The 20,756-nt window shown below is 34.5% G+C and overlaps 1 protein-coding gene across 5 annotated transcripts in view; it reads left to right on the top strand.

Annotated features, from left to right (window-relative positions):
* The window catches only part of LOC111147309 (diacylglycerol kinase beta), a 630,133-nt gene that overhangs the window by 454,666 nt on the left and 154,711 nt on the right, over window positions 1-20,756 (top strand). The gene's annotated exons all lie outside the window — the stretch shown is intronic.

Genomic DNA, 20,756 nt, shown 5'->3' with positions numbered 1-20,756 from the left:
CCCCAATAATTTATGTATATTTCTTTTACTTTTCAGAATCTACCTAATTAGTACTATTGATGACATTCAGATAGCCAAGAAAGCATCTTGGCCAGCTCAGTGTAGCCAAGAAAAAGTATGGAGAGGTTGACCCCCTTATGGGCCCGGGAAAAATAAATAAATATATTTTAAAAAATAAATAAAATGTGAAGATGGTTGATAGGCTTGATAGTGGTAGGAAACCGCTTTATCTTTCAGTATCTTCTGTGTCTTCAGGTATCTGATTCAAGTTCTCAAAGCCAACAGTTACTTCTGTTACATGGAATATAGTGACCATGAGGGTGACAAAGATTGACAGAAAAAATATTAGTTGTTATTCTCTTGAAAGAAGTGCTTATTACAACGTGTCAATGACAGGAGCTTTTGAAGCCCCTTAAATATATAGGTGATCTTAAAGAGGTAAATTCTAAAGAGTCATGTAACTTAGTACAAGCAAATTTATACCAACTTAATTAAAAATGCTTCATACTCAGAATGAATATAACTATAATGGAGAAAAATGGTTTTTTTGAAGGAGAAATATGTAGAAGAAAGGAGTACTTTGTGCCATATGGATTTTAAAATGAAGAGAATTACATATAATTATTATTTCCTAGGAGTTATTGACATTAATATTATATTTATGTTTAAATGTAAGATTAATAGCTTTCTAAGAAGATTAGTAAAACATAGTAATATAGTCCGTATAATTAAAAAAAAAGCTTTATACATATCTATAACAATTCCCAGTTTTTTATGTGGTAACTACATACTAACACTTGGCATGTCCTTTGCATGTTGATATTCTATATAAATCTGACTCACTCTTCATGTTCAGCTGCCAGGTGTGTTCACCTGTTGAGGTATTGAAGTTGGTAGGACTTACGATTATCCTGAACAAGGAGGGTGTCTATACAACCCCTATGGAGCTTCCTGCAGGCTTGCTTTTGCTAGCGTCACTCATGACTCTCTGTAGGCTTTTTTCAGTAATAACACATTTTAAATAAAGTGCAGACAGGTCAGCCAGAAGTGTTGTCATACACTGTCATTGCCTATAACTGTACAAAAAGACCTCTCTTCCCATTCTGTCTTCTTACTTAATGTTGTGGAACTATTAGGACTAAGTCACCTAAAATTTGGTAAAGGAGAAAGTGGGAACCTGTAGGGTTTGTGACAGGAATACACTTTTTCTCAATACAAAGGTAGGGAAAAAGAGTAGAAATCAGAGTTCATGGAGGTCATTGTATGAAGAGAAGTATGTTTATAACTGATTTGATTTGACTCTTTGTTCCCTCTTTTGAAACAGATGGTGCTAGTAGTTTGAGTGTAGTTTTATTTCAAGATAAGGACAATTTCATCACTAAAAATGACCTTACCAGCTGAATATTAAAAAATAGATCATAATATATTATATACATAATATCATATATATAATATATATTAATATGTAATATAATATATTAACCAGTATTCCCTTTTTATTAATTTTATGTAGTTTTTTTCATATTAAAGAATTTGGTCAAAGAATAACCAGAAGTATCTCAAAATGTTTCTAAGATTTGATTGCAAATTTATTCTCTTAGCCTATAAATGTTATACTTACTAGTCAAGAAGTGAAATTTACTACTTAAAATACCTGCATAGATCCTCTTCCTAAATAGTACATATTTCTGTCATTTGATTCTGTCTTCAATATCTTGACATAAAAACAATAGTATTAAATGTAAGAGTCAATCAGTATTTTAAATCTAAATATATTTTCAAATTTACATAAAATGATTATAGGTATTGACTTTAGAATGAATTATGAAAAATACAGTTCTTGTTCAACATGTTTGTTTAGCCCAGACTCTTGTTAATATTTTTCATTCTTAGAAAATATGTAAATAAAGGAATAAAAGACTTTATAATACAATTTCCTTTTCAGGAAGTACTTTCTTAAAATATTAACAAACAACTTTTCTGATATGCCACTGCAAAAAATTTGAAGTTCAAACTAAATTTTTACCATATTAAAGTGGATGCTTATTTCCATAAACTTTAGAAAGCATTTGGTGGGGGACAGAGTAGGGGAAACATACTTAACTAGATTTTTATAATAAAGATAAATTGTTTTATTTAGTAGAAGCATTTAAATTAAGAAATAAGTTTACAGGGTTTTTTGTTTTTTTGTTTTTTGTTTTTTGTAACTTAAATATATGTCATAGACCAAAGGTACGTGATCAGGTTTTAGAGCATTAAATCCTCATCTATATTATGCTGTACATAATCTGTGTGTGTATGTGTACTGTGGGTTTTTTTTCAATTTATAATTTTAACCTCAATTTTATTTTTGAAATAAATCCATTTGAGCAAAAATAGGGTAAAAACCAAAACTGAATAATAATGCAGGAGGTATTTGAATAAGGCAAAGACTGTGAAGGGGGACAAGAAAGAGTCAAGTTTAGAAAATCACACTAAGCTGATGTGACAGCTTTCAACACTTCCTGTCATACAGCCTTAACTTTGAACATTTATTGTGAACATGCCTTTTCTTCTTCATCCTCTTGCAAACAATTTATTGTATATACGTTCCCCAAGAACAAGCTTTTCTGTAGACTTTGTGCTGCCCATGCTTCTCCCCGTCCCAAATTGACATTTGTGTCCTGTGCTAGGGAAGACTAAAACTTCTAACGATTCTTCTTAGTAGCCAGAGAGATGATGCATCTGACTATCAGGGAATCTCTCTACATCAAATGACTTTGTTATTATTTTGTCTTTTGAAAACTTGGAGGTAGTAAGAAGAGGAAAAGGCAGTCAAAGCCAGATTTATCAAAGAGAATAAATGAGTTGATATCTGTGAAAACTTGGCAAAGCTTGAATTTCTTTTGCCTCTGAAGATAAATAACGTTATTGGCTCTTCTGTCTCTGTCTTTACAATGGGGATGGTAAATTCTGGAAGAGTTGAGATTCATCTCCCTGCTCTGTACGTTGTATTACCTGGGTAAGAATACAAATAGCACTTAAATAGTAAGACCCTGACTTTCTATGCCTTGTAGAAGTTGCACTTCTCTGAAAGTTGATTGTAAGGACATTTGTTATCCATTATTATCAATTTTTCTAGACATCTCTGTGGGTTATTTGGGGTAATTTAGAAGGCAATGTTTTAAGTTGTCTAAATATAAACTGCAACATTCATTTTAGAACTGTAGATGATGTATTTGGCATTCAAACACCGGCAAGCAGAACAATTTCCAAGCATTTAAATTCAGTGATTAAATCAATTATATTTAGAAACAAGAAAATGATTTCATGCTGCATTATTATACCTGGATCTTAAAATTGTTTAAAAAAAGATTATGGCACTTGAGATGTTATATTTCATAAAAATATATGTCATATACTAATACCATGATAATTGTATTGGTTGAAAATAGATAGATCCAAACATTTGCTATCTAGTAACCTTTAAGGAGATGTCTCGAATGAGTTCCTCAGTGTATGTTTTCAAACTACCTCCTTTGAAAATTTCCAGCAGTGGCTAATGTAAATAATATCACATATGTAATAAAACTATCTAAATATCAAAGTTTCTGTTTGCAGTTGAATATTGAATCATACACCTGGATGTCTTAATGTGATAGTTCTCTATTTTTGCAAAAGGCATACTTTTAAAGTATAAGACAGTAATAAAGAATTAAGGGATACAAAATGTATTTCTTATATGTAAAAGTAGATAATGCATTTTTGAAGTATAAGGCAATGTACTCTTGTCTTTGGCCTAACTGAAACAATCATGAAATTCCTATTTGTCATGGCACTATAAGACTACAGAGAAATTGCTAGCCTCCTAAAAATTTGGAAATCAGAAACCATAACTATGAGTAAATTATTATTTATGGATGATTGAAACGTCAGATGGCAGTCTTTAGAACTAGCATCATTGCTCTTTTTCCCATGTTCAAAAGTCAGATTTTCAAAATCTGACAAGCAATATTCTAGAAACAAAGTCTGACATGTAGTATAGTTCTGGAACTTCTTATAGTAAAATTGGTAAGTCCACAAAATCATTGCGATATAAACAGACAAGTAATCATTTAAACAGTACACTGGTGTTTTCTAATACATAAATGAGATCATTGCCAATAAGGGTTTATTCTGGAAAATAGATTGAAATAGGAAAATGGAGAAAATACAAATAATAGGAGGTAGGAAAAGGCAGAACAAGGAGCAACTTGCTTCTACCTAATGAATCTGGGAAAACTTGAAACAAATTAGATTTTTGTAGCAGTTGCATTTTGAAAAATATATGAGCTGGCAGTCAATCTAGTGAATGCAAAAGAAGGAAAGGGGATTTGTTTATTTGAGGTTTTAAATCAAAGCTCAGCTGTTACCTTCTCTGACTTCTGAGGCTGAATACCTTCTTTATTTTCAAATGCTAATGCTATTCTGATACTCGTCTACATTTCTAGCTATTGATTTTAATTGCAACTTCAGAGAAAGATGGAAAATATAAATGCTCTAATGGGTCATTTTCTCTACGATGTTGATGTCTAATATCAGTGATAAAAGGACCATCTTACTTGTTTCTGTGACATAGTATCCAATCCTGAGTCTTTTGAAAGTAATAGCAGGTCATCTACCTAGGCTAAGGTTGCATTATAATTCTAAGTAAATTTAACTTATGCAGTGGTGGAAATAAAAAATATATTTCCAAGTTAAATAAATATTGACTGGTTATATAAGCCTCAACTAGTTAAATAATACTTGTAGAGTTTGCTTTCAGATTAGTGACATGAAGTTCCCATATGTGATGCCATTCTTAGAAGTTTCCTAAATATAAAGTTCTACAGTAACCTTGCCAGTTGACAATGATAATTTAAAGCCCATGTAATAGATGTGCCCCAGGGAACTTAAAATAATTTTCTTATAATCAGGATATATGGCACTAAGGGTGAATTTTTAAAGAATAGTAAACATGAAAGAACTATCAAAAAGATATTAAACCTTCAACAAAAATTGTTAAACATGGGTCATGGTTCCTTTTTTTCCCCTGTTGGCATTAAAAACCATGTTTTCTATTTAATCAAGATATAAAATAATAACCAAGAAAAACTAATCTCATTGAGAATGAAATTTCAATTGCACCATCTTATGGAATGACACCTTATGTAAGGACTTCAAGTCATACAGGAGAGATATTAGACCTGTATGTTGCCTTTCTTTCTTTATAAGTATTTTTTCTACTTCCTTTCATGGAGATGAGGAAACCACAACAATCTATCAACTGGTTCTCCTTGCACTCATTCCTTTAACTACCAAAAAGTGGCATGGGGGTCCCGTTAGGGAGGAAAGAGACCTTTTTCTTGAAAAGAGCCAAATTCCACCACTTAGGTAATTATCTTTGAGCTGTAGGAATTTGAGTTAACCAAAGCAAATCACCACTGGATTTCCATTGCCATGAATTTATATAGATCATCATTCCCTCCATTCTGGGTAATTCTTCTTCTGGCTTAATAAAAATAGTTCTATTCTGCTTTTGGTGAACTGTGGATTTATAAACTTAAGGGTTTTTTTGGTGTCTATTTTAGGCAGTGTCCATTGGCTGCTGTACAGTTAAAACTATTAATCAGAGTAAGGTAAAAATTGAGGCCTAAATGTTATAAGGTGACAGTCATTTGAAATAAGACTAATAATCTCCATGGATAAACATGTCTAATTTAAATGAGCTCTAGGGAGTTTTTTTAGAAAGTTCAAATGCCTGATGAATGCTGCACTGTTATTCTAATTATCTCGTAATATGGCATAAAATAACAATCTCATTTCATCCTTTTATTTACAAAGCTGCCCCCATTGTCATTATATTTTACCTGTTCAAGCTCTGAAAGATTGCTTCTCGTTGAGAGATTCATTAAGAGAGAATAATTATATTATATTTCACAGATTGGCTGAAAGAAAATGTATCTTTGAACAATTTCATTTCCCTGAACAGTTGTTCATTTCAAGGTGGAAGACAGGTCTATTAAGTACCTTCCCCCCTTTTTAAACATGTCAAAGCTAACCATTAATACTGAAATTAGTAATTTGGTTCTGATTTAATGAAAGAATCAGCTGCTATTTGTAGAACTCCGTTTCTGTGGCTGAGAAAAACATAGTGTTTTCAAAATACTGAATAACAAAATATATTTAAGAATCTTTTTATGCACAATGATTTAAATTCATGTCTTTTCTGTTAGTTAAAGCTCTTAGCCTTAGCATACTGACTTTTTTCCTTACTGATGATGCTTGAGAATATGTACTTCTCCATCCAAAAAACTACATAAGACTTTTCTAAGTATGTGGCATTCAAATTTTCAGAGTATCTTGTTAGATGAATAGTAAGAGATAGAAAATCAACCAATATAATGAACATTTAGTTTTAAAATTTACTGCATGAAAGGTTCATGGGATTTGTGATTAAATGTCTTTTCAAAATGAAAAAGAGAGTCATGTACACAAAAATGTGACTTCAAAAAAATTAGGTCTGACACAGGTCACTTCGTATTTAAACATTTCGGTGTTGTGCAAAAAGCTGTTCATGGTCATATGCAAGTAAATACCTTAACTCTTAATCTTTACACTCTATAGTAAATAATTAAGCAATAATGAAATAGTATATTCATCATTGATGGTTTTGCCAAGCTTTGCATACTTTCTTATAAGCACTTTCTTCCCTGAGAGTACTTACATGATAGTCTTCTTAACACTGCTCTGCCAGCCCACGAAAAAGAAGTACTGGGAGATCTAGTGCGCAGAGTGGGAAGCCAGGAAAGGAGTCAACCCATCTTTCACCCAGGATAAAAGTATAAAAAATGTTATTTGAGTTTTAAAAGACAGTAATTGTATCACATTTAAATACCGATTTTAAACGTGTGTAGGATTTGAAGAGCTCTGGAGATATGAAATGCATTAACTGTATCATTTTAGAAGGGTGTAACTAAAGTATGCTGATACATTAGCAGTGCTGTTTTGAGTCAGAGATTGAGGCTGAGGTTTTGCACATTTTTGTAGTTAGCTGTTATTTCTAAATTCTTCATTAATGTGTTTTCTGGTGTTTTATTAATGAAACTTATTTATTCTAAAGGAAGTCCATAAGGTCTTTATCTTGTCTTATTAAAATAGATCTGTTTAGATCTCTGTTGCATTTTTTGCTTTTCATTTTTGCTATTTGGCTTCTGAATATTTTACATGTTACCTTTGTAAACTTTTCATCCAAATATTCATATTCATACAGAAGTCAGCAATTAGAAAGGAACTGTAGTAGTTGATTTCATTCTTGAAGAAGGGAATGAATATGGTATGGTAGATTTATGATAGATCCTAAAATTTAACTTCCTTTGCAAATCAAGAAACTATTCAGTTATTCAAGGTATTGCAAACAAACAAAATAAAATAAACACATTAGTTTAGGCAGAAAAGTTGAATTAAACTAAAAAGCAATCTGACACTTTGAATCTCTCATGAAGGTTTAATAAATCAAGATATTTATTAGCGAGTACTCACAGAAAATGCCTTTATCAGGTGTTGTGACACAGTCTGTGCGTGTAAGTGCACATGTGTCTGTGTGGTATGTATATGTGTGCATATATACTGAATTCATTTATCGGGAAAGAATAATGGGCATGCAGATTACAAAATGATGCATGGTAGAAAAACATCAGTTGAACACAAATTATTTTGGAAGTTCGTGTCAGAAAACTAGGGAACCAAATAAAGCATTGCTTTAAGAGGAAAATGGGTTTTATTTTTGTTTTAATAGCAGAAGAGACAGTGATAGTACAAAATATTCTCTAAACATTTTCCGAGGGTAGTACAAAGCATTATCTCAAGAGAAGAGGAGGATGAAAATAGGTAGAGGGGAAGTTCCTTTTTTTTTTTTTTTGGGGGGGGTCTTCCTTTCCTTTTCTTTTACTACATGTCATTCTTGGAGAATAATGCACTCTTCAGATTTCATCATTCCTCTTCCTCTGTATGAGAAGGCCCACCCTAGAATGATCCTCCCCAGTAGCTGAACAACTTACTCCCTCAATTGGCCCCTGTAGCAAATTTATACCTACTCATGGATCAGAAAACAGTAGCTTCTGAAGAAGTGTAAGACAATTTTCTGACACTGTAATGACTTTGCATGTATGATACTTTTTTTGCGTTTTTAAAATTGAGATAACACTTGACATACAGTATTGTGTAAGTTAAAGTTATACCACTTGTTGATTTGATACACTTATATAGTGCAATATAATTACCGCTGTTGAGTTAGCTAACACCTCTGTCACATTAAATAATTAAGATCCAATATTAACAACTTTGATGTTTGTAGGACATACTATTTACTATTCTATAGTGATTTTTCTTTCTCTGTCTTCCTATGATAAAAAAAAAAGTTATATTTCATGAGAAGAAAAGAAACGAATTAATATCAGGGCAGTTGTTGGTCTTACACAGAATTCTCATCTTCATCTAGGCTGTCTTCTTCCTATTTTCTTTTCAAGTCAGCAGCCTCTGAAAGGAAAAACTTTTGACATAGACATTGAAGGCCAGTGAGCTTCTTGAGGCTGGCTTTAGTTTCTAGCTTTCAATTCAATAAGTGCATGGCTATCACAAGTTCTTTGGTTAAAAAGAAAGGGGGGGGAGGATAAATTCATGAACTCAGACCAGTTATTACCTAGGTCAAGTCTGTTTCCTAACCTTTATAAATGAAGATAATCATACCTGATTTTTTTTTTTACCTTATAGAGTGATTTGTACATTTCAATATATTTCAAATAATTTACTATAGAAATGTAAGATGGCCTTATTATTACTTCATCAACTTAAAAATGTGCACAAGACTATCCCTAGAATTAGTGTGAAGTACTTGTAACCTTTGGCCAGCATTTGTGAGAGAGGAGGCAAAGGTTAAGAGGTCATCCTCCACCTATGGAACCAGTAACCTTTCTAAGAATGAATCCTACCACCACAAAATTATAAATAAATAGGATCTTTATTTCAGATCATGACCAGTGTTTCCTTTTCTGAAAAACTACATTACGAATAAGCAGTGGAGTTCTCAATTCTTGAAATCTTTAAATGAGATCTGTTGAGAGATAAGATACTGACTGCATTCTGAGCCACCTTTGAGTTAAAAGTTATTTATCATCCCTTCCCAAGAGAGGCACAATTCCTCTTAGAATGGTTATACCAATAGAAGTTGATTAAAATACAGTTGACTCTTCGCAGGTGTTGGAATGAATGAAATATTTAACTGATGCTTGTCAGGTTAGTTTCTTCCTGTCTACTCATTTGTTACTTTCTTCCTCCTGGTGAATCATGGAATATATTGTTTATTTTCTGCATTCCCTTTGCTTGTACATCTTTCATCTCTCACTCTTACAAAGGTTGTAAAATTGTGGTGGCCCTAGTCCTGATTTCTTGGGAGCCTCATAAGCCAATTGCCCGTGACCACTTCCCACTAATTTTGCAGCAAAGACCAAGTCACCTTAGCAACCAGTCCAGATTGTGCTTGCCACTCTTAAATTTCTGTTTCCCTCTTGGCAATATAAAGCATTACTTGTGATTCACCATGATGTTTATCAGAGCCCTTTCTAAAGTAGGCTGTCTTGGAAAGCACAAGCTGCCTAACAAATTAATGGCCTTGTGAGGTGCTGCCTGCTGGGGTGAAAATAAATTGTAGAGGAGGACAGGGGACAGGTAATGGGCCCTAGCAAGACTGCACAACTCTTTTCAAACTGGCACTGACTGTGTGCCAATAGACATGGCGTTAACTGTCAACAAGGTCTATGGCCCTTGAAGATAGACTCCATAAAAAGGGAAAGTTGAAGGAGTTCTATGATTTTGTTTCAAGTTGAGTGCATCCTGCTTTTGAACAACTCTTCTGAGGCGGCAAAGATGTAGACTCAATGGCAAGTAATTCATAATTCTCAGGGAAGCTTTTGCATGGTTTCAAGACTGAATTTTTATTTTATTGTTCCTGCATGTGTTGTTTTATTGTTGATGGTAATGTTGATGCTACTACTTATAAATTAAAAAGGAAAAAATCTCACAGTTAAAGTGTGGGATATCTAGCTTCTCATAAAGTGTAGAAAATATAATCATTGTTCATATTCTTTTGCCATCAGAGAATAAGTTTCAGTTTCTCAAATGTCCTTGCCTGCCCCTCCTAGACAAGCTACAGTAGATTATGTGCTCGAGAATAATATGTCCCTTCAAGAAGTGATTCTCTATTGTTCTGTTTCTATTGTTGCCAATGTCATGTCTTAAATCTAGCACTATCTCTTTGTAAACCTTTTATACATATATATAAAATATGCATCTAATTCATAAATGATCAGTGAATAAACAGATCGTGCTTTATTAACACTTTTTTTCCACTCAACTATTTTTTTATTTTAATTTAATTTTTTTCAGTGTTCCAAAATTCATTGTTTATGCACCACACCCAGTGCTCCATGCAAAATGTGCCCTATTTTCTCGACTAACTGATGGTTTCTGTCTTCATTCAGAATTGTGTGGGAAGGGCAAAACTTTAAAGATTGAACAAAATGATGCCTAACTCTTAAACTGAGCAAATTGATTACCCTCATTTTAAGTCTTTTTTTCCCCTAAGGATAGTAGATAGGGGATTTTAAATCATTTCACAGTGTGCTATGTATATTTAATGGACAGATAACAAAGACCAGTCATGTTGAGACTGAAATGTCTACATGCACATCAGTCATTCATTCAGTAGCTTAGTATGTGTGCAGCCGATCTGCCTTGCGATTGCTTTCCTCACTCACTCCACTCTAGTCCAATTGGCCTTTTTGTTGCTAATCAAATACACCAAGCATGATACAACCTCAGAGTCTTTCTGGTGATATTCCCTGTCTTTGGAATGTTTTTACCTCAAATTGTCACATAGTTTCACATGGCTTCTCCCTTGCTTCTTTCAGGTCACTGTAAAAAAATGCTTTCCTGGGAGAGACTTTCCCTGACCGTTTTTCTAAAATGTCATGAATTCCCTTCCATCCCTTAATCCCTCTCACAAGCCCCACTTCTGAGTTCTATTGCTATGAATAAGTCCTGCTTTTTTTGAATTTTATATAAACAGAAAAATATAGCATATATTCATTTATGTCTGGCTGCTTTAATTTCATATTCTCATTACTTCATAGTATCCATTATATGAGTATACAGTTGTTGTGGTGGTGGTGGTGGTGGTGGTGTTTTCCCCCTCATGGAGCTATTATAAATTCTACCACTGTGAACATTTTTGTACAGGTCCTTGGATGTGTATCTATATTTCTTCTGGGTATAGACTGAGGAAGGAAATTTCTGGGTCATGGTGTATATGTATGTCCAATTTCCTTAGATACTGCTTAAAAGTTGTATGGACTTACACTCCAACCAGTAGTATATGAGGCTTCTCCAGACATTCCATATTCTCAGCAACCCGTGGATGATGAGTCTTTTAAATTTAGCCATGCTAGTTTATTGTGTTTTAAATACACATGCTACTGATGGCTAACACTGTGGGGTACCATTTTATGTGACCAGGTTATTGGTTATTCTCTTTTTTGAAAAGTCAAAATACTTTGCCTTTTTTTAATTGGCTCTGCCCCTATCTATTCATCTAACTATCTGTATTTGAAAGAACTAGATTCTTTATTGGCTCTGGGGGTTGCAACTATATTTTCCCACTTTGGCTTGCCTACTTACTTTATTTACTGTTAATGGCATCTTTTGAAAATCACATCTTAATTTTATTCCGGTCCAGTGCATCAATTTATTCCTTTTTGATAATTGCTTTTAAATCTGTGTTTAGTTTTTCTTTTATTTATTTTTTTTTTAAAGATTTTATTTATTTATTTGACAGAGAGATCACAAGTAGGGAGAGAGGCAGGCAGAGAGAGAGGAGGAAGCAGGCTCCCTGCCGAGCAGAGAGCCCGATGCGGGGCTCGATCCCAGGACTCTGAGATCATGACCTGAGCCAAAGGCAGCGGCTTAACCCACTGAGCCACCCAGGCGCCCCTAGTTTTTCTTTTAAATTTAACATCTCTTTGTTATTTGTAAGATGCTTTGTTTAACTTCGACTTTTTTTTTTTTAAGATTTTATTTATTTTATTAGTTAGAGAGAGCGACAGAGTAGAAGCAGAGGGAATGGGAGATAGAGGGAGAAGCAGACTCCCCACTGAGCAAGGAGCCTGATGTGGGACTCCATTCCAGGACCCTGACCCTGAGATCATGACCTGAGCCAAAGGCAGGCACTTAACTGCCTGAGCCACCCAGGCATCCTAACTTCAACATTTAAATGAAATTGATTTTTGAGCATGGTTTAAGATCCAGGCCAGGAATGTTATTTGTCAGATCATTCAATTAACACAACACTGATTACTAAAAAAGTTCCTACCCCACTTATAACTGGTAACATAATCTCAATTCACATGTCCATTTGTGTGTTGATTTATTTCTGGATTCTCTATTCCACACAAAAGTTAGGTAAACTTTTTCTATAATGTTAGGTAGTAAATATTTTAAGCTTTGGAGTCATAAGCTGTCTATTGTACCCACTCTACTCTGTCACATTAGCACAAAAGTAATCAGAGACAATACCTAAATGGCTGTGTTCTGATAAAACTTTATTTATAAAAGCAGGCAGCAGGCCAGATTTGGCTGGCTACAGTTTGCTGAAACAGTTCAACACTATTGGTCTATTTATCAATCCTTATTCTCATCTGCACTGTTCTAATTTATGTTTTATTCTTCAGAAACATATCCTTTACATTTTTTCTGACACATTTTAGAATCAGCTTGTTCATTTCTCTCCTCTAAAAAAGATAAATAAATGCGGAGATTTTGATTGGAAATGAATCTGTGATTTTGGGAAAATTGACATCTTTATGGTTTGTGTTTTTCAGTTCAGAACATAGTATATCTTTGTATTTATTTAGGTCTTTCTTAATTTCTCATGATACTGGTTTATAGTTTTCTGTGAAGTGTCTTATGCCTAGATATTTGATATTTTTGCATGCTATTCTAGATAATATATTTTCCAACATTTACTTTGTAATTGTCCTTTGTTGTCATACAGATACAAAACTTTCTAAAGCCAGTCATCACTGGATTTTAAAAAGATGTAATTGGGGTGCCTGGGTGGCTCAGTGGGTTAAGCCGCTGCCTTCGGCTCAGGTCATGATCTCAGAGTCCTGGGATCGAGTCCCACATTGGGCTCTCTGCTCAGCAGGGAGCCTGCTTCCCTCTCTCTCTCTCTCTCTGCCTGCCTCTCTGTCTACTTATGATCTCTTTCTGTAAAATAAATAAATAAAATCTTTAAAAAAAAAAAAAAAAGATGTAATTGTGTCATAGATAAGTGATGAAAGATTTTTTTTTTCTTTTCTATTCTTACACTGTGTCATCATTTTCCTTTTTCTTATTTCCCTAGTTAATATTTCCAATACAGTCCTGAATACAAGTGGTGATAGTGGACATAGTAGATTTCAATATTTCAATATTTCACCGTTCATCTGATGTTTCCCATGTATTTCCATGTATTTTATAGATACACTTTAGCAGACTAAAGATTTCTTAAGTTTACTAAGTTTCTATTATAAATGGATGTTGAATTTTACCAAATTCTCATTTTATATCTGTTGAGAGAACCATACAAAATTTCTTTTCCATTCTGTGAATATGGTGAATTATGTTGCTTAGTATTTATTTATTTATTTATAAATTTTAAGACAACTGTGTGTTCCTTAAATAAATCTAACTTGGCATTATATGTTACCTTCCTTACACAGCACTGGATTGAATTTACTAATAATAGATTTAGAATTTTTACATCGATGTTCATGCGAAATGTCAGCAATTATTTTTCTTCCAGCATCATCAATAGGTTTGGTTAACAAGGTTAACTAAGGTTATTATGCTGGGTTCAAAATACTACAATCCTATGTTTTCTCTGAAGCCATTTACACTCAAGGTTTTCTTTTTGGGAAGGTTTAAAAAGCCAGTTATTTAAAATATATGTTTAACACTGTGTGAAATGTCAGTTATTTAAAAAGTATATTTAACATGGTGTAAATTTCCATATTTTCTCTTGTTTCACTTTTGGGAAGCATTGTTTTTCTAGGAATGTGTGCTATGCGCATTTTCAAACCTGTTGCCATAAAATTGTTCCTGATATCTTCTTATTCTCTCCTTAAAATCCATATTATATTTATTGTTACAGCTTTTTATTACTTCTATCTGTACTATGTTTTTCTTCCTCCTATTTTCTTTGGTTTTAGTTTAGTTTTTTCTAACTTCTTGAGTTAGATACTTAGCTCATTGACTTTAGCTATTTTTTCTTTTTAAATATGTGCATTGATGGCTTGCATTACCTTCTAAACTTGCCGTTAGTGCAAGCCCTCGGGTACTGATACTGCTTTATTAATGTTCTATTTTCTTATTGTAATTGGACTTCTTTTTTGAACCATGAATTGCCAAGTACCACATTGCTTTATTTCTAATAGTTTGGATAACTTTTTGCTGTTTGTCATTGATTTCTAGCTAGAAATTTCTGTGGTCAGAAATGGCTGTAAGTAAGTTCAGTCTCTCAAAATGTGATAAGGCTTGCTTAATAGTCCAGCATGTGATCAATCAGTATTTATTGTCACTGTGCTCACCAAAGCTTTTTTAGCTATACTGATTTTGATCAGTTATGGATGAAGGTATTTTGTCATTATGATTGTGTCTTAACATACTTTTCCTTATAGTTCTTTCACTTTTTGTTATATAGCATTATGACAATGCTATGTTTTAGGCGCATATATGTTTCAGACATGCATACTTAGAATAGTTGTTTTTTGTTGCTATAATCCTTTTATCATTATGATATATCCCTCTTTATCTATAGTAAACTTTCTTGCTTAAGACTATTTTATCTTATATTAGTATAACAGGACTGCCTTTATTTGATTATCCTTGCATTGTAAATCCTTTTCTATCCTTTATTATTATATCCTTTATTCTATCCTTTATCCTTTATTACTGTTTTTTATATCATGTTAAGGCTTGTCTCTTAAAACCATTGTATGATTAGGTTTGCTTTTCCATCAAGACTGACAATATTCAAGACTGACTGAAGTATTTAGTCCATTCATATTTAATATAATCATTGATGTATCTACTGTCTTTTAATATTTTTAAAAATTTTTCTTATCTCTTGTGTTACTTTTCCTCTCTTATTTCATCTACTTTTGGATTAAAACAGTATTTGAATTATTCCATTTTCCTCTTTTCTTAATTATACATTCTTTGGCAACATTGAGATCTTTGATTTATAGAAGTCTAAACTATATGAGTATTTTTTTTTACCATCACCTGACTTGTATTATAGTTTTGTCACATTTAATTATTCATATATAATAAAACATTTATTATCAATCTCTGTGGACTTTTATCAACATATTTCCTGGAATTCAGTTTAGGTTGGATTCCTTGGGAACTGTGAGAGAGAGTTTCATACAGTAAGTTTATTGGGGAAGAGTTTCAGAAGTAACACCATCAAGGAGTGAGGAAATCAAGTTTGGGAAAGTAGAGAAGCAGATCCACAAAGGCATTGCGGCTAAGGCCTCAAGGTGATATCCTCCTGGACTTGGGACAACTCTAAGGAGTTGTCAAGATGAGTCAAGATGATTGGGCTTTTGCATATTTTCTTCTTATTTTCTCTGTCTTCCATCCCACTCCACCCCCTGCTGTAATGATGTAATCTTAAGAGCAAACTTTTCTACTTACAAGTGTTTAATTTTGTATTAAAATTTAGTCACACTGATAGGACTTCCAGGCATTAAAATGATGAGCTAAGTGAAGGGAGGGGAGGAGAGGTCAGGTATATTTTTAGTATTTACTTAGTTTCAAACACTGTGCTAGGTATTAGCTTTCCTATGAGATAGGCGTATCCATCTTCATCATAAGGACTTCATATTAAATTTAAGCTTAAAAGGAAATATATCAATTATGTAGGATATAAGATGCTATAGCAATGAGGCCCTAAAATTATAGGATTCCTACAGATTAGAAGTTTATTTCTCTCTCACGTAACTATCCATAAATAGGCAGTTTAGGATTGGTAAGTGGCTCTGTCATCCTCAAGATGTTGCTTCCATTTCTGAGTCCAAGATAGCTGCTCCCTCTGCTGCCACTGTGTTTGCATGCCAGACAGCAAAGTCAGGGAAAGGCAAGGTGACCTTTTCTTTTAATTGCATAATCCAGAAGAGCTACCCATCATTTTTGCTCATGTCCCTAAAATAGCAAAGATTTCAAATAGTATGGACGTTTATTTCTCTTTCATGCAACAGTCTGAGGTTAAGAAGCCCAAGGGCCTCCACAGTTTCAGGAACCCCATTTCTTCTTGTTATTCCATTATCCTCCAGTGTTTGCCATCTTTGACATGGCAGAAAGTAGAAGGACCACCTGGGTTCACATGTCAGCCAACAGAACTAGAAGAAAGGAGGAGATGACACCTCTTTTCTTGTTGTGACTATAATCCTAGAATGTTCTTATTACTTCTGCTCTTATCCCATTGGCCAGAATTTGGTTACATGGTCAAAACTGGCTGCATAAGAAGCTGGAAACTGTGCCTAGCTAAAAGACTCTCTGTCACAGGAAGCCATTGTAAGGATTTATGCAAGGCAGTGTCACAATCTAATTTTTCAGAAGTTAATGTGGATGCTAAAGAGAAGTAGATTCAGAAGAGTAGGCACAAGAGTAGAAGCAGAAAAACCTGAGAGATAAAGGCAGCTTGGTTTAGGGTGGTAGCAGCGGAGGTGGTGAGAAATAACTGATTCAAGATGTATTTTGAAATCTGCTTTCACAAAACCTCAGCAGAATTTTCCGAGGTGTTTTTGAGAACTGTGACAAAAAAGGAGGAATTGAGGATCTCTGGATGAATGGCTTCTTCAGGTCATTCAGGGTTCAGCTTGAATGCTGAAGTTGTCCTTGATCTACTGCTTCGTGGCAATCACACTCTCCCATCATTCTGGTTTTTCTTCCTAGAACATACCTCTAGCTGAAATTATCTTGTTTGGTCTTCTGTTTGCTTAATTATTTTCTGATTCCTCCTACTAAAAGTTATGCTCCAGAGAGTAGAAATTTTGTCTGTCCTGTTCATTATTGTTGGCATATAGAACAATACTGGCACATAGTAACCAATATTTATTTAATATTTTTTGAATGAATGAATAAGTTAAAATAGATAGTGGGTATTTCTGGAGATGAAAATGGAATTTAAAAAATTAAAGGATATAATAAGAAAAATGATGGAAGTCAGAAGTCCATACATTGAAAGAGTCTACAGTGTTATTTTAAAATAATTAAATATTGACCACTGTTGTTCTAATTTTGCACAGTTGTTATTCTAAAGTTTACAGTCTATAATTGCCCTAGTAGGCAATTATAGTAGAAGGGTCAGGTTACTTTAAAAGAAGAAACAATCAGGCTAATCTGAAACCTCCTGGTAGCCAGATAGATAGCAACAACAACAAAAATAAAGTAAAATAAAAATAAATAGAAAATAATAAATAATAAGCAGGCCCAGAGACTTAAAGGAGAAATGGCTTGATTCAAGAATTTTAAAAATATACTGTCATTCAAATATGAAGAAATCTGGGAATATATCACCCATACCTGTCTTATGGTATGAAAAGTTATTAGTGGAGTCACTGAGCATGATTAGAAAGAAATATTTATGAAAAGAGTGATGTTCAGGCATTAAGGATAATTGACAAGCACTAAAGTATATTAAGCAAAATAAAGTGAACTTTTAATAGTTGTGGTTGTGAAATCTAACATAAGTATGAGAATTCTTGAAAGAAAAGCTACATGATGTAAAATAGTAATAGAATGTCAATTTACCAGCTTGAACAGATACCAAATTAAGAGTGGTTTAAGCAAGATAGGAATTTATTTCTTTCTCTCATAACAGTCTGATTACAAACAGTGCAAGGCTGACCTGGGCTCTGTGGTATTAGGAATCCAGCTTTTCTCTCTTTCATTACTTCCATTCCCCAAAGGGTGGCCGTCTTTGGCTTGGCTGAATGTGGCTCATCATCATGTCTGGGTCCATATTCTAGCAGCAAGGAAGGTTGAAAGGGGTTGAGGAGTGGAAGTTACATTCCTCTCTTACTCACATCTGATTAGTTGGCTACCTAGCAAGGAGCCTGGGAAATGTAGTGGCTAGCTGGATGGCACACGTTGGGCTTTTGAACGTTCTCATCAACCTGTAATTGGATAGGTACTTCCTGAAAGGGAAAATAGGTCTGGTTGAAGCAATTCTTAGAGAGCAATGGCAAATCCTAGCAAGGGGGGCAGCTGCAAAGTGACCAGCAGCCAGTATTCCTAGAAGTTGGGGGCAGGGTGCTTTGGCCATGAAATGAAGATTTGGGTGGGGCAACGGAATATCTAATCCACCCATTAGACCATTTATTCCAATTGCTTCATACAGTTTTCTCCAGCTAGGGACAACTTACACAGGATTCAAATTAGATGTTAGTTCCTGGGGAACTTACAAGAGATGTGTTAATGAGCTGAACAATAGTACTTGCTGCCACAGTTGATCCTGAGGCCACAACTAATACTTACACTATAATACTGATAACTAATACTAATGTTCTTCTCTCACCAGCACTCATTCTAGCTCCTCCGTATTCATCTAGCACTTCTGCTGGACCAGGTGGCTTATCTGATACATTTGCCCAGATCCTCATCTTTCCTAGCCCCGGATGCTGTAATCTTTCATCATTCATTAAAATAGATCATGGAAGCACCAAGATACAATACTGTGGATCACCTAAATACCATACATATTATTTCCTGCCCCCATTGTGTATCAGTACTGTCCAGCCTCCTCTGATGATCATACCAGTATCTCTGCCAGCATGGTCTTAGCTTCTGCTCTCTCAGTTGACAAGAATTAACAGACACTCCAGATACTGAAATGACTGAGTAGCAGCCAATGCTTAAAGTTCAAAGGGACTGTTACTGTACCTCTTGGTGGAAATATTTTTCTCCTTGGATCTCTAGTCCTGTAGAGCTTAAAGCTGCAGGGATGGGATGTATAAATTTCCCACATGGGTTAGTAGAAGTGATGGTAAATAAGAGAACTTGTACTCCCTTTCTTTGGTTTCCAGATCTGTGCATTCTGCTTACTGGGAACAAAGTAATGATTTTTGATTTAGGTGTCTGAAGGGGGGCACCTCACCCTTGTTGTGTATCAGCTCCCTATTGGTACCTTGGCTGACTCTTTAAGAGGTATTTCACTACTCTATCATTTCATCATTTTCTTGGTGTAGTGGTAACTAACTGGACCAGTATATTCTGAGATCATATACCTTCTCTACTTCCTTTGCTGAAAGAGGAATCTCTTGGCCAAAACAATATTGTGTAGTTTTCCACCTATTGAGTAATTGGATCATTCTATCTGGTTATATTGTGGAGAAAGCTCTGGGGTGGGTGTTAATCTGTGATACAGAGATCTTTAGACACTGTTCCCATTCCTTTAAATCCATGCACTAGGACTTTCTTTGGAACATGCTGTCCAGATATATTTAAGTCCATGTATTTTTTCACCTTGGGCTACTCTTCTTTTCATATGAAGGAAGAGCAGTCATGCTTTGCAGAGCTCTGCTCATTGGGAGAATTTTCTTTTGCTGCCATCCCTGAGAAGCCCTGTAGTAGAATAGCAGCCCATTTTTTATGCACATAAACATAACAGGGCAAACCATTTATGAACTACACTTAGATTTTTTTTGCTTTTCCAATATCCAGTCATTAGAGTTGTATGTAGGAGCTGAAGGAGAGTTGCCCATCCAGCATTGGTGAGGATCAGGGCTGCCTTCTCATGCACATTTTGTGCTTCTGGCCCAACTCACGTCTTACTTCCATCTTACAATGGATTTTTAAGCATATGGCTTGTCAGGTCCTTCTAAAAGCATTAGGACAGGTTAGGAGAGTTAATAGACCCCCAGCCTAAGACTCTACATGTTGCTGACTCTATATGTTCCACATGCATCTAAACTTATTTTGCTTCTCCTTTCTTAAAGGGTAGAAATGAATGCATCTCCATTTCAAAGGCTGTGTATCTCATACCATCTTACACAGCTCCAGAAAAAATACCACATCTAATAAAGCAAATGCAGTTGGGGTTACTATTTGGCAAAGTTTTCAGTTATCCAGCCATATGCCACAATCCATCCATTTTTTAGTAGCTGCTAGACTGGTGTTATAAATAGCATATACCATACACTGTCCCCTCTGCCTTCTTTAAATTATTATGGGTGACAAGTATTGGTAGCTCTTATATACAGGACAAGAAACCAATATGAAGAATCTGCCAATCACCAAGGATATACAATCTTGAGCGATCTTGAAAAAGTCCACCTGGTGGATCTGTGAACTACCATGAACCAATTGCAGGCAAACCCTTTATTATCTGGCTTCCGTATACCTTCATTTCACTGGGGGGATTGTTGGAGCAATTTGTGTCTCAAGAGTCTTGGTTTTAGTTTTGACTCTGAATTCAACAGTCCTTAAGAAGTTCTGGATGTTCTCCTTTATTTCATGCATAATCCACTTGAGTAAATGACCTAAGGTCCCTTTGGAAAGGGCTGGGAAATTGCTGCTTCATACTCTCATATTATAACTGGGTCCTCTTCTTAGAAATCTGCTTTAGTCTTTAATCAAGAGTCTTCAATCAAAAGTCTGAG

Source organism: Enhydra lutris, unplaced genomic scaffold (genome assembly GCF_002288905.1).
Source record: "Enhydra lutris kenyoni isolate GAN:26980312 unplaced genomic scaffold, ASM228890v2 scaffoldscaffold16, whole genome shotgun sequence".
NCBI lineage: Eukaryota > Metazoa > Chordata > Mammalia > Carnivora > Mustelidae > Enhydra > Enhydra lutris.
The sequence above is the reverse complement of the archived record's forward strand: the minus strand, read 5'-3'. Positions and strand labels throughout refer to the sequence as shown.